Genomic DNA, 12,838 nt, shown 5'->3' with positions numbered 1-12,838 from the left:
ATGCAAAACTAACCCCATCCAAGCCTTCCATCTGCCTCTTCTGCTTCATATTTGAGGTTTCAAATGCTTCAGGCAATGTTAAATGACCACGATTAAAGCCAGTTTAGGGAGCAATAATTAATTATCTCCCCAACAAATCAAAGTCTCTGCAAATCAGGAAGGAAAATGCCTTTGTACATTACCCATGTGAAAAATAACAATGGAGAAGGGGTAATGGTCGGTCATTGTGAGGCAAATGGGCTATGAGCTGCTGACTGCAATGAAGTTAACCAGTGATATATATCTCCAAACCACATTGCTTCAGACTGTTTCCTGCAGATTGGGCAAAAGGGGGAGAGAAAAGATTAACATAAATAGGCTTTCCTGGAAATTATAATTACCTTGTAGCCCTGTTCAGAAAATGAATTTTTTACTTGCACAGTGCAATGTCAGGAATGATTTGTTGGTCATGCTTGAACTGCACTGAATACCTTGAATGGTCATCATGACTTTGTTGATCATATAATGGGGCAAGGGGAGGCTGTGGGGCTTGTTTAGGCTAGCCCAGGGGTGGAAAACTTATGGCTTTTGCCTACAACTCCCATGATCCCTCACCATTGGCTATGCTGACTAGGCCTAATGGGAGTTGTATGCCAAAACATCTAGAGGGCCACAAGTTGCCCACACCTGGGCAGAGTGTACAGTCTTCTGTGTAGAACCCATTGGAATGAATAGGACCCACATTAGAACACAAGTGTACTCTCTCCCTAGATCAGGGGCAAGGGACCTGCAACTGTACAGGTATTGCAAGACTAGAACTCCCATCATCCCTGACCATTGGCCATGTGAGCTGGGACTGATTGGAAGTGGAATCCAATGACATCTGAAAGTTGATGCTCCCTGCCTTGGATCAAGCCCACACCACCTCTAACCATCCATTCCTGACTTGCTTCTGTTCTGCACAAGTGAAAACTATGGCAGGACTTTATGAATCAGCAATCAGGTCATTCCCCAGTTTGAATTTTTCCTCTGCCATGAACTCATAGGTGACCTTAGGCGAACTACTCTTCCTCAGCCTCAGTTTTTCCTATCTGAAATATGGGGGATGATCATACTAACCTTTCAGGATCAAAACCATATAATACGTGTGAAGTGCTTTGCACACTTGGAACATAAGAACATAACAAGAGCCATGCTGGATCACGCCAAGGGTCCATCCAGTCCAGCATTATGTTCACACAGCAGCCAACCAGCTGCCCACAGGAAACCCACAAGCAGGACTTGAGTGCAACAGTATCCTCCTGCCCATGTTCCCCAGCAACTCGGGTACATAGGGATACTGCAGGTAGCAGATAGCCTTTAGGACTAGTAGCCATTGGTAGCCTTATCCACGATTGTCAAACCCCATTTTAAAGCTATCCAAATTGGTGGCCATCACAACAACTTGTGGTAGCAAATCCCATAGTTTGACTATGTGCTGTGTGATGAAGCCCTTCCTTTTATCTGTCCTGAATCTCCCACCAACCAGCTTCATGGGATGACCCCATTGGGTTCTAATATTATGAGAGAGAGAAATGTCTAAGTGCTAAACAAAGTTGCCCTGAGGCTGAGGAATGATCTCCCCACACATAGTTTCCCCCTCCTTGTTGGCTTTTAGGAGGGGTTCTGTGGCCTTCGGTAGCTACTCTTAGGTTTACAGAGGAAAACTTATTTTTCTCTGATAAGAACATAAGAAGAGTCATGCTGGATCAGACCAAGGGTCCATCCAGCATTCTCTTCACACAGTGGCTAGCCAGCTGTCTACCAGGAACCCACAAACAGATTATGAGCACAACAGCACCCTCCTGCCCACATTCCCCAACAACTGGTGTACATAGATAGGCTCACTGCCTCTGTTACTGGAGGGAGCACATCTTGCTTTCACTTGGTTCCAGTCAGGGGTGTCAGACCTCTTTCAGCCTGGGGAACAAATTCAATTCTGCAGGCTCTTAGGGGCCTCATTCCAGTGGTGGGCAGGGTTGAAGGCAAAAGGGACCACACCAAAACCACTGGCATATTTTAGCTTTAAAGCTCTTACCACTAGCAGTAACTAAGCCTTAGGAGAGGCATTTCAATCTTTCAGAATGGGGGAAAACCTGCACAGATGCCAGGAAACCAGAAACATCTGTTGTCATTTCAATGGAAGGCAGAGGAGTTTAGATAGAGAGATTTTGATTCTTCTGAATCTCCACTTTTTCCCCCTTATGCAAGATAGGAGGCCAATTTCGAGAATAGAGCACAAATGCCTGGAATCCCCTCAAAGACAATACTATGTATCTTGAATATTTGGATCACGTCTCAGTCCTCTTTCAAAACTGTTACTAAGAATGCTGTTTCTATAATGTGCGTTTTTCTTTGAACTTGCGAATATGTTTAATATTGCATGCGATGTGGGAAATATACATTGTCTGTCTGAATGATATCCCTTAAATAAGTTCAACTGAACATTATTCTTGCTTGGTGAAACAACATAGGTTAAGGGAGTGCATTATCCAACACCATTCTCCATCTTTTCCATAGGGACATCATGTTAAGATCTCCCAGGTTGGTTTTCTAGGGAAGAAAACAAAACTTTCCTCATCCTTGTTTCTATACTCTAATTATTCGATATGTCAGCATTGTTCATGTATAAGCTTTAATCATGCCATGATTATGCTACAGAGGACTCAAAAGACAGTCAACAGATTAAGATGTTTGATCACTGGCTTGTTGCAAAGGGTGCCGGAATGTGACAAGCCAATGATCAAACATCTTAATCTGCTGACTGCCTTTTGTTACCTCCACAATATAATTCACTGAAAATGTGCTTTTGAATGGGAAGCTTGATGCACCATGGAGGGAGCAATCCTATGGCTGCTAGTCAGTGGCTAGATGGCCATAGGATATGTGGTTTTCCAGGCAATCCCCTCCATGCTTCTCCTGCCCTGAATTGGATAGGCGGTCGCCTCCAAGTTCGGAGGAGGCCGCCTATCTAGGGATGTTGTGAATGCCTGTTTCGGTCCTCAAATCTGCCAGACCACTAAAGCCTGTGCCCACCGTGCCCACTGAGCCCTCCCCCCTCTCACCAGTCCCCAGACCACCCTCCCGTGCTAGGTAGCAGACCTCTACTTACCCAGGGCTGTTCGTCTCTGTCCCGATCGCCATGTTTTCAAATAACATAGGGCACATAACTTATATGCAAAAAGGGCTGTGAATAGCCCATATACTTTAGTTTCACAGTGCTATGTTGAATATACGTCTATGGGCATGGGCTGCCAATCACCATGTTTTTGAAAAATATGGTGATCCGGACAGAGACAAATAGGCCTGGGCAAGTAGCGGGCTGCTTACGGAGAGTGGAGGGGGGGTCAAGTGAAGCCTGGAGGCCCAGCGAGTGGGGACAAGGCCTGGGTGGGTGCCTGGAGAACCCAGATGGGAGGGCGCTAGTCCATCCCTATGCCTATCCCCATACGATTGTGCCCTAAGCCTATTGCAGATCACAATATGTACATAATGTGCAACCATGATTCAAATCATCACATGTTCTTACAGATAAGTGTTCCGAACATGCAATGTCAGGGAAGGGAAAATAAATATTAAAGGGATAGGTTTTATTGTACTGATTGATTTCACAATCCTTCAGCTTTCACGATGCTGGCACAGGGATCCTTTTAGTTGGTATAGGAGCACTATCCATTGCTGATTCAGCAGCACTGGCATTGCACAAACTCTAATTTGAAGACGAAATCAACCAGTGTGCACTAGTTTATCTTCTGGTAGCAGAGGCTCACTATGGATAGCATGTGTCTTCTACATAGATGGGTAACTTATCTAGATCTTCAAGGGGGAAAAAATGGTAAAGCACCCTTTGGATTGTCCCACTTCAGAATTTGGGGAGGTATTTATCTATCATTTTCACATGAAAATTTGTATTTAAATACATATTTCTGAACACATTTTCTCAGAAAATACACATTTGTAAACTACACATAAAACACAGTACGCCAAATTTGTTCATTTCTTTATTATATTTTTAATCTACTCAGTAACAGACATTCTCTGGGCCAATCACAAGAACTAAAATGATAATAAAATACAATATAAAATCATAAAAAAACTAAAATAAAACACAGTACTAAACAACAAAGATAGGAATAGATATAAAACATATGAAGAGAGCCATAAAATCTGCCCCCTTGCCGTCGTCCCTGTCCTGCGCACACACACTAAATTCTAAAGTGCCTGGAAGAAAAAGGTATTTGACTGGTACCAAAAAGATAACAATGTGGGTGCCAGACAAGCCTCTTTGGGAAGGGCATTCCATAAGTGGGGCACCACAGCTGAGAAGGCCCTCTCTCTTGTAACCACCTGCCTAGCTTCATTCAGCAGGGAGACCCAGAGGAGGGCCTCCAAAGCCAACCTAAGGGTACATATGGGAGGAGACATTCCTTTAGATATGCTGGTCCCAGGGCTTTAAAGGACAACACCAACACTTTGAATTGGGCTCAAAAATGGACTGGAAGCCAGTGCATCACTGTGCACATTTCTCCCAGTGCAGGCATTTCTGCACGCATTTTGCCTAATATACACAGTTTTGCAAGCAGTCTTCCTAAGATAATGCATGTTTGAGCTTTATATTTTTCCATAATATATACATTTTTGTACTTTTTTTTTTTAATTAGAGAACTCCATTTCAAAATCCAGATAACTGTGAATTTCGAAGGTAACTGAGTTTTGGTTCTCATACTGGTCTGAAAGTGAGAAATTAGGTGAGTTCATATTTAGTTTAATATTCACACATTTAGTTCATCTAAATGTGAACTGAATGAATTTCTCCCTTCTCCCTCCTAACTGATGCCTGAAAACATCACAGCACCTGCTTTAACTTAATTTGAATATCTGCAACATTCTATATTAAGAACATAAGAACCGTCATGCTGGATCAGACAAAGGTCCATCTAGTCCAGCGTTCTTTTCACACAGTGGCCAACCAGCTGTCGACCAGGAACCCACAAGCAGGGCATGAGTGCAACAGCACCCTCCCACCCATGTTCCCCAGCAACTGGTGTACATAGGCTCACCTCCTCTGGTACTGGAGGTAGCACAGAGCCATCAAGACTTGTAGTCATTGATAGCCTTTTCCTCCAGGAATTTGTCCAACCCCCTTTTTAAGACATCCAAATGGGTGGCCATCACTACATCCTGTGGTAAAGAATTCCATGAGCAGTGTGAAGAAGTATTTCCTTTATCTGTCCTGAATCTCTCACCGTTCAGCTTCATAGGATGACCCTGGGTTCTAGTATTTGGAGAAAGGGAGAAAAATGTCTCACTATATACATTATCCACACCATGCATACTTTTGTAGGCCTCTATCATGTCTCCCCTTACCCTCCTTTTTCCCAAGCTAAACAATCCCAGTTATTGTACCGTTCCCTCATAGGGGAGATGTTCCAGCCCCTTGATCATTTTAGTTGCCCTTTTTTGTATTTTTTCCAGCTCTACAACAACTTTTTTTAGGTGTGGTGACCAGAACTGTACACAGTATTCCAAGTGTGGTCACCCCATAGATTTGCATAGGGACAGTATGAAATTGGCAGTTTTATTCTCAATTCCTTTTCTAATTATGCCCAACATGGAGTTTGTCTCTTTTTACAGCAGCTGCACACTGGGCTGATGTCTTCATTGAGCTGTCCACCACAACCCCAAGATCTCTTTCCTGGTCAGTCACTCCTAGCTCAGCAGTCTTAAAACTCTTAATATTTTTTTATATATATATACACAGTTTGGTATGTTGTTTGAACCAGGAACTGCACTGTAAAATTTGAAGAAAAAAATAAAAAAATGACAGTTTTTCTGATCTGCATATTAGTCCAAGAGACTGAACAAAATCCTGGAGCATCCTTAAGCAGTCGTCTGTTGAAAATTGCCATGAATGGAGGGCAGTTTGGTGCGGGGGAGGGTTGCCTGGGAGAGGAACCCCACTACCACTCGTTTCCCTCTACAGGGTGCTTCCACTACCTTTTCCACTTATTTATTCATTTATTATAAAACCCTACACATCAACAGTTATCAGTACAACAAATTAAAATACAAAATACAAAAGATTTCCAATAAGAGCAGAGAACATCAATAAAACAGTGGCTGGGATTTCATCTAGTCAGGAAATGCTTGTGTGAAAAGGAATGCCTTCATCAAAGACCTAAAACAAAGCAGGGTAGGTGTATGCCTGATCTCCATTGGAAGGGAGCAAACACACTAAAGGTTCTACTCCTGGTGGTTTCCAAGTAGATCTCCAACCCATGGGAGACCACCAGAGATGTCTCCTCAGAAGACTTGCATAGGAGCAAATACACTAAAGGTTCTACTCTTGGTGGTTTCCAAGTGGATCTTCAACCCAAGGGAGACCACCAGGGATGTCTTCTCAGAGGACCTCAATGACCAGGGAGGACAATAAGGGGGAAGGTGTGTCCTGAAGTCTCTTTGTCCCAAGTTGTTCAGGGCTTTGCAGATTAATACCAGAACCTTGAACCTGGTCCAGTAGCAGATGGGCAGCCAGTGCAGAACCTTCAGAAGAGGTGTTACATGCTGATATGGGGCAACACCTGATGACAGCCAGGCAGCCATCTTCAGCACTAGCTGTGGTTTCCAGAGCAACCTCAAGGGCATCCCCACATAGAGCGCATTGCAGTAATCCAGTCTTGAGGTTACCAATGTTTATATGAGAGAGGGGTGAGTCTCCTCTACATGAATGTGCAATCAGCCTTTTTGAATTGTGAATTTCCTTGATTGCTGCTCGCAAAACAAACACAACACAAAGACAGGGGCATAATGCCTATATACATAAAAAGTGAGAACTTCTGATTAAGGGCCCATTGCAAGCCATATTTCTCCCTGCCATCACCCCTTCCAGCTGTTTTGTTGCTCACCTGTGTCTATGGAGATTACCCCCCCCCCTTTCACTTTTCTCTTTAACGGCTAAGGCAGCCTGTGGAAGGCCAGAATATGACTCCTCTCATGTTAATGGGCTTGTTTACTCATCCTGGCTTGTGGAACAACAAAGCAAACCACATATGCCCCAATTTATACTGCAAATGTCTTCTTTGAGCCTGAAAAAGATGATTTTTTTCCTCCCCCCGCCCCACTTGGAATAAAGCCCTTTGAAACCAATTAATAGTTGACCTACATGGTAATGTTCTTATTTCCATGTCCCTACTCTGCTTCATACCAGGGATTTTGTGCTGGCAGAAAATGAATGAGTGTGATCATTGAAGCTTGCATTAAGAGCTTCAGGTTTAACACGCCACTGTCTTTTGTAACAGCTTTAAAAACAACCCCTCCTGGCAACGTTCTCAAGCAAAGAAGCTTTCAGTACAAGACTTACAGAGATTAAGCTCCAAGCAACCCCCATATGTTTGCTGGTCTCATAATTATTGCTAGGTTAGTAAAAATAATACTTAGCCTATAGCTCTGCTATGCATCCAACCACTTTCAAAAGCTGGATTGGGTAGGACACAAAATAGCACTTCTTTCTGCAGCATTCAGGCTGTGGAACTCCCTCCCTAGAACAGTTGTTGGGTTGGCCCCTTCTTTTTAAGCTTCAGGCAACCTGCTAAGCCCTTTTTATTTCAACTTTTAGTATGGGTAAAAGATCTGCCATTGCTTTTGTATCGTGGATTCCCCCCACCCCATTTTTTGGTGTTAACGTATGAAATTGAGTTTAGTAATTTAAACTATTTTTATTCTAACTTGAACTGTTAGTTTTCATTTATTTTATGGGTTATTTTTCATAAACTGATTTGTATTTATTTTATCAAGAAAAGCAGGGCATAATCTTTTAAAAATAAATTAAAAATATAGCTCTGTGTGTGTGTGTGTGAGAGAGAGAGAGAGAGAGAGAGAGAGAGCAGTTTAGAGTGTTCAAATACCTTCTTTCATACGTTGTCTCAGTAATCCTTACAAATAACCCTGTAAGGTAGGTTAGCGTTATTATATACCTATCACAGATGGATTTTTTGGCAGGCTTAGATATGGTAGTTTGCCTAAGACCACCTAACTGAATTCACAGCAGAGTTAAGATTTGGACCAGGGACTTCCTGGTTCACCAGCCAAACTCCATCATCCCAATCTTATACATGTTCAATGAGAAGAAAGCTCCATGGGTTAAATTGGGATTTATCATTTACCCCTTAGTAAGTCTGATTAGAACTGATGTGTCAGCTACCATGCTGCAGTAGCTCCCCTTAATACACCCTCAGCAGGCTATGTGATTGATGCCTGTCAAGTCAATGGAATACTAAGACGTAAATATTTTACGTAAAATATTTATGTAAGCTATTATGGTGAAAAAAGGGGAACGCAAATAGTTTAGTGGGCGCCATTTCTGTTCCATTTTTTTCCTGCCGTTTTAGCCTACATAAATATTTATGTAAGCTATTATGGTGAAAAAAAGGGGAACGCAAATAGTGGCTGCTGTAGCTGCCGCCATTTGCGTACACAGTGTTTTTGTTGTTGTTGCCGTGATAAGTTACGTAAGTATTTACGTAGCCTATCACGGCACAGGCAGCTACGCAAATGGCATGGTGGCCACCATTTGCGTGGCTGCCTTTGCCGTGATAGGCTACATAAATACTTACGTAGCCTATCACGGCAGCCTGGCCGGACACAAATGGCAGCCGCTACGGGAGCTGCCATTTGAGTCCACAGCAGCCAGCTGAGAGGCCAGCTGCCGCCGCCAGAGCCGCCGCTGCCGGAACATCCGCCACAGGTAAGCTTTGTTCCAGGGGGGATTCCACGGGGTGGCAGGGGTGGGAGGCCGTTCTGCCATGGGTTTCAGGGGGCCGAATGCCAGTGCATTCGGCCTCACAGAAATCCGTGGTGGAATTCTCTGCCATCCCTATCTGCATCCTTGTTAAAGTGTGGTGCCCAGAACTGGACACAGCACTCCTGATGAGGCCTAACCAGTGCTGTGTAGAGGGGAACTAGTACTTCAAGGGATTTGGGAGCTATACTTCTATTTATGCAGCCCCAAATAGCATTTACCTCTTTTGCAGCCACATCACATTGTTGGCTCATATTCATGTTCAGCTTGTGATGGACAACAATTCCAAGGTCCTTCTCGCTTGTAGTATTGTTGAGCCAAATATCGCCCATCTTGTAACTGTGCATTTGGTTTCTTTCTCCTTCTTCATAATGGTTGATGTTCTCTGCTCCCCTGCTCCCAACTTCTACAGAAAATGAGCTTCAAAGAAGAGAGGTAAGGGGAGATCCACAAGGGATTCATGGTCTTCACTGTGCATGTGTGATAGCCACCTCTCCTAGCTTTCTCCTCCTGTTGGTGAGAAATGAATGCAAGAACAAGAGACACTCAACACAGAGACGCTCTCATATCCTGGGTTACCACATGCTGAATGCAACATTTAGACAGGTTCTAACTTTTATTTCTGCAGAGACTTTCCCTCTTCAGATCAGAGCTGAGCCAAAATGACTTGAGAAGATCATTTCTGGCTCAATTTTGGGGGAGCAGTAGAATTCCTTCTGAAAAGGGGGACCATTTCACAGAATAATCTTTAGGCTGGCAAAATTATCCAACAGGTGTGTGTGTGTGTGTGTGTGTGTGTATGGTGTGTGTGTGTGTGTATGGTGTGTGCATGCCCAACTCTGATCAGTGCTACTGGCAAATAGTGATGGTGCGAACAGCAGAACTCCAGTGCTGACAGCCTGGTAGCCTAGACATATTATCATCCGGGGGAATTGTGGCGGAAAATGACAGCTGCCATCAAAAAATGACGATTGTCAGTAGGAGCCATCATTTTCCCCACAATGCTGCAGAACAGTACTAGATCTAGCACATTATGGGGAATAAAAAATAAAAATGGCAGGTTGTCCACTCACGCAAGACCTCTGCTTAAAAACTTAGAAAATGGGAGAAAAAAAGAAGCCCTGGTGACCCTGTTCATTGAGGACAATGAATCAGTGGAGCATGAATGTGTCCACTGTCCTCATGCCTTACCTCCAGGCAGTTATCAGCTTGCCTGCATTGCACCTGTTGTTGGTGTGATCCAAATAACATGTGGAAGTCAAGCACGGTGGCCACTGGGGACACTCAAACTCACCCCTTCATGTGTTCTCATGGCAGGAGCCATGGCTCAGTGACAGAGTCCCTGCTTTGCATGCATAAGGACCCAGGAGCAATCCCCGGAATCTTCAGGTAGGGGTGGAAAAGCTTCTGCTTGAAACCCTGGAGAGCCACGGCCGGTTGGGGTCACCAAAACTGGGCTAGATGGGCCAACGGTCTGACTCAGTATAAGGCAGCTTCTTATGTCCCTATGTTGCTAATACCAGAATTAGGGCTGGATATGTAGGGTTTTAAAGGCCACACAAGCTTTGACTTGGCCTTTCACCATGAAGCTTTCATCCACTGAAGCTTTCATCCTCTTTTCCTGAGAATATTTCATGTTGGTTAAGTGTAGCTACATTCGCAACTAGACAACATGTCTTCTCCCCCACCCGCTCCTCTTTCCCTCCCCTCACACAGTCTTTGACAGGAATACAGCATTGCCTGCTATCTTATTTACATTTTCCCCCTCAAGGTTCAGATGAAATTTTTGGATGAGCGCACTCTGATCTTATTTTCACATTGCACCACCCTGAAACTCATTTACCCTTCCTAATATTCTCTGTGAATTATTCTTTTGACATTTGTGGGTTACAAGAAATGAATAGTCATTGTCAACAAGTCTTCCTGACTCAACGGCGGCTTGAGACCTGCCATTCCCAATTAACGCTTATTCTGCACCGGGCAGTTATTAATATTAAAGGGAAACGGCGGGCAGCTCACTGTTTCATTAAAACTTTGCAAAACTGATTGCACACAGAGATGTAGGCAGGCATTTTGGCTTTGATTAAAGCTTCCCAGATAGTTCACAAGTGTGCCAGCTCATGCTGTCAAAATTTCTCAAAAAAATAAATAATTTACATGGGTACAAAACTGCATAGAAAAAGGGTAGTGAGAATTGTGATGCCTGCTTAGAGGGCTGGCAGCCTTTTCCAGGATCACACTTCCACTTTTGCCAGCAGCCATGCCAAGAACACAAGAAGAGCCCTATGGATTAGGGTCTTGGCTCAGGATTGAGAGCTCTTAGAGACTGAAGCCAGTGACAGTGACCAGAGGTGTCAGAACCAGTCCCTGATCCTTCTGAAAAGGGGCCCACTGCCTCAGATCTCATATACCATCCACAAGACCCCCGCCCCCGAGATGCCACTTCCTATCCTGCTTACAGGGGGTTGGGCTTGGATAGGGAATAAAGGTCCACCCCCCCCCCAAAAAAAAAATTCCAGTTCAGTCAAGGAGCAGGAAATTAACATGGTCAAGTCAGTCCAACATGAAAGCCAGGAAGTTCACAGAGTGTAGACCAATAACAGTTTTCAAAGGCAGTCAAAGCTTGCTAACAGGGTCCAAGAGTCAGCAGCATGAGATATCACAGTCCAATGAGTAGTGCAGTCAAAGGAAGCAAGGTTTCAAATCACTAGGAGCTAAGGTAAGGTGTTGTTCCAGCAAGTCTCCACTGAAGGCTTATATGCTGGAGCTTCCAGAGTTCCACCCAGGACTCAGCTGCATCACTGAATCTTGTGTAAGAAGTCCTCCTCATGAGGAATGCCCTACTCATAAGGAGTTCTTTATTCATGAGGAGCCCTCTGCAGGAAGTGGGCACTCCTTTGCCTGGCTGGGGAGGTAATTCAGAAGATGGGATGCAATGGGATGCAGAGGATGAGCTGGCTCAGTGAAAACAGAGAAGGTTTGGAGAAGAGCTCCCCTGGGGGCAGCTGCAGTCTTCCTTAGTATTGCCTCCAACTAATGGCCAAGCCCTGAACCAGTGGGAGAGCTTTGAAGCCATGGGTTCCCTGCTGAAGTCCACAACAATTTTGTTTTCACACCATGAAGACTCACAAGCCCAGGCTTCAGGGACTAGAGCAACCTCCATCCAATCTATGCTATGTGTATGTGCGAAAATGGCACATTTCTCAAAAAATGGTGTCTGCGAAGTTTGAGAAAGCCACCGGGGTGAGTGCAGGCCATTCGCCGAGCATGGGCAGGGGGCAAGCAGGGGTAGGGGTTCAGTGAGCAAAGCTCGGGGGTGTGGCAGGGGTGGTTCCACCAGATTCCCAGATGGAATCGTGTGCCCACATCATCCCTACCCACATGCTCTCAGGAGATCCTGCAAGGGCAGACACCACTCCCCTAGTCCCCTTATTAACTCTCATCACAAATCAGAGATATTAAGAGGATTCCTCTCCCTGCTTCCCCACAAAGCCCCGGTAGCCTCCAGGCCAGGGGAAAGCATAGGGCTTGGGGAGGGACCCATAGAGGGAGACCAAGCCTTCACAGGCCACATGTGCAACCTTCTGTTGGGCCACATGAGGCTTGCAGGCCAGAGGTTGCTCACTCATGATCTACCCTGACCCATCCCAGTGGTTATACCTTGGCTTACCTTGGACCTTTTCCAGAGCCCCTAACAATCTAGGGGCTCTTTTATTCACGTCCAGGTTTCTTCTGACTAAGATTCCATTGTTTGATTCCATTAACAAATCATAGGCCACAACAAGTTGAAAAGATTGCTGTATCAGGAGTGGAACGATATCTGTCAGAATGAACAGAAGGATCAATTATGTCGCCCAGTGTAGAGATTCTTGGCTCCCGATCAAGGTTGCACATGGTGCATTGTAGAAAGAAATGGATAAAATTGCACCAATTTACACAAGGCATTTTTCTGTCACCTTATTATTTCAAAAGTGACTTTGCTAATATCTCAGTGAACAAATATCAGCATCCCGTAGTCTGGCA

At 44.5% G+C, this 12,838-nt stretch overlaps 1 long non-coding RNA gene across 1 annotated transcript; it reads right to left on the bottom strand.

Annotated features, from left to right (window-relative positions):
* Positions 1–4,032: 4,032 nt before the first annotated feature.
* Positions 4,033–12,635, bottom strand: LOC146339339 (uncharacterized). Its single transcript, XR_014784555.1, has 3 exons — positions 12,486–12,635; positions 9,037–9,325; positions 4,033–5,293 (listed from the first exon to the last, which is right to left on the bottom strand). It is a non-coding gene; the product is annotated as an uncharacterized LOC146339339 (long non-coding RNA).
* Between the last annotated feature and the right edge of the window lie 203 nt (positions 12,636–12,838).

The sequence above is a fragment of the Heloderma suspectum genome, chromosome 7 (assembly GCF_057233095.1).
Source record: "Heloderma suspectum isolate Gila_16-S chromosome 7, 16-S_ref, whole genome shotgun sequence".
Lineage (NCBI taxonomy): Eukaryota > Metazoa > Chordata > Lepidosauria > Squamata > Helodermatidae > Heloderma > Heloderma suspectum.
The sequence above is the reverse complement of the archived record's forward strand: the minus strand, read 5'-3'. Positions and strand labels throughout refer to the sequence as shown.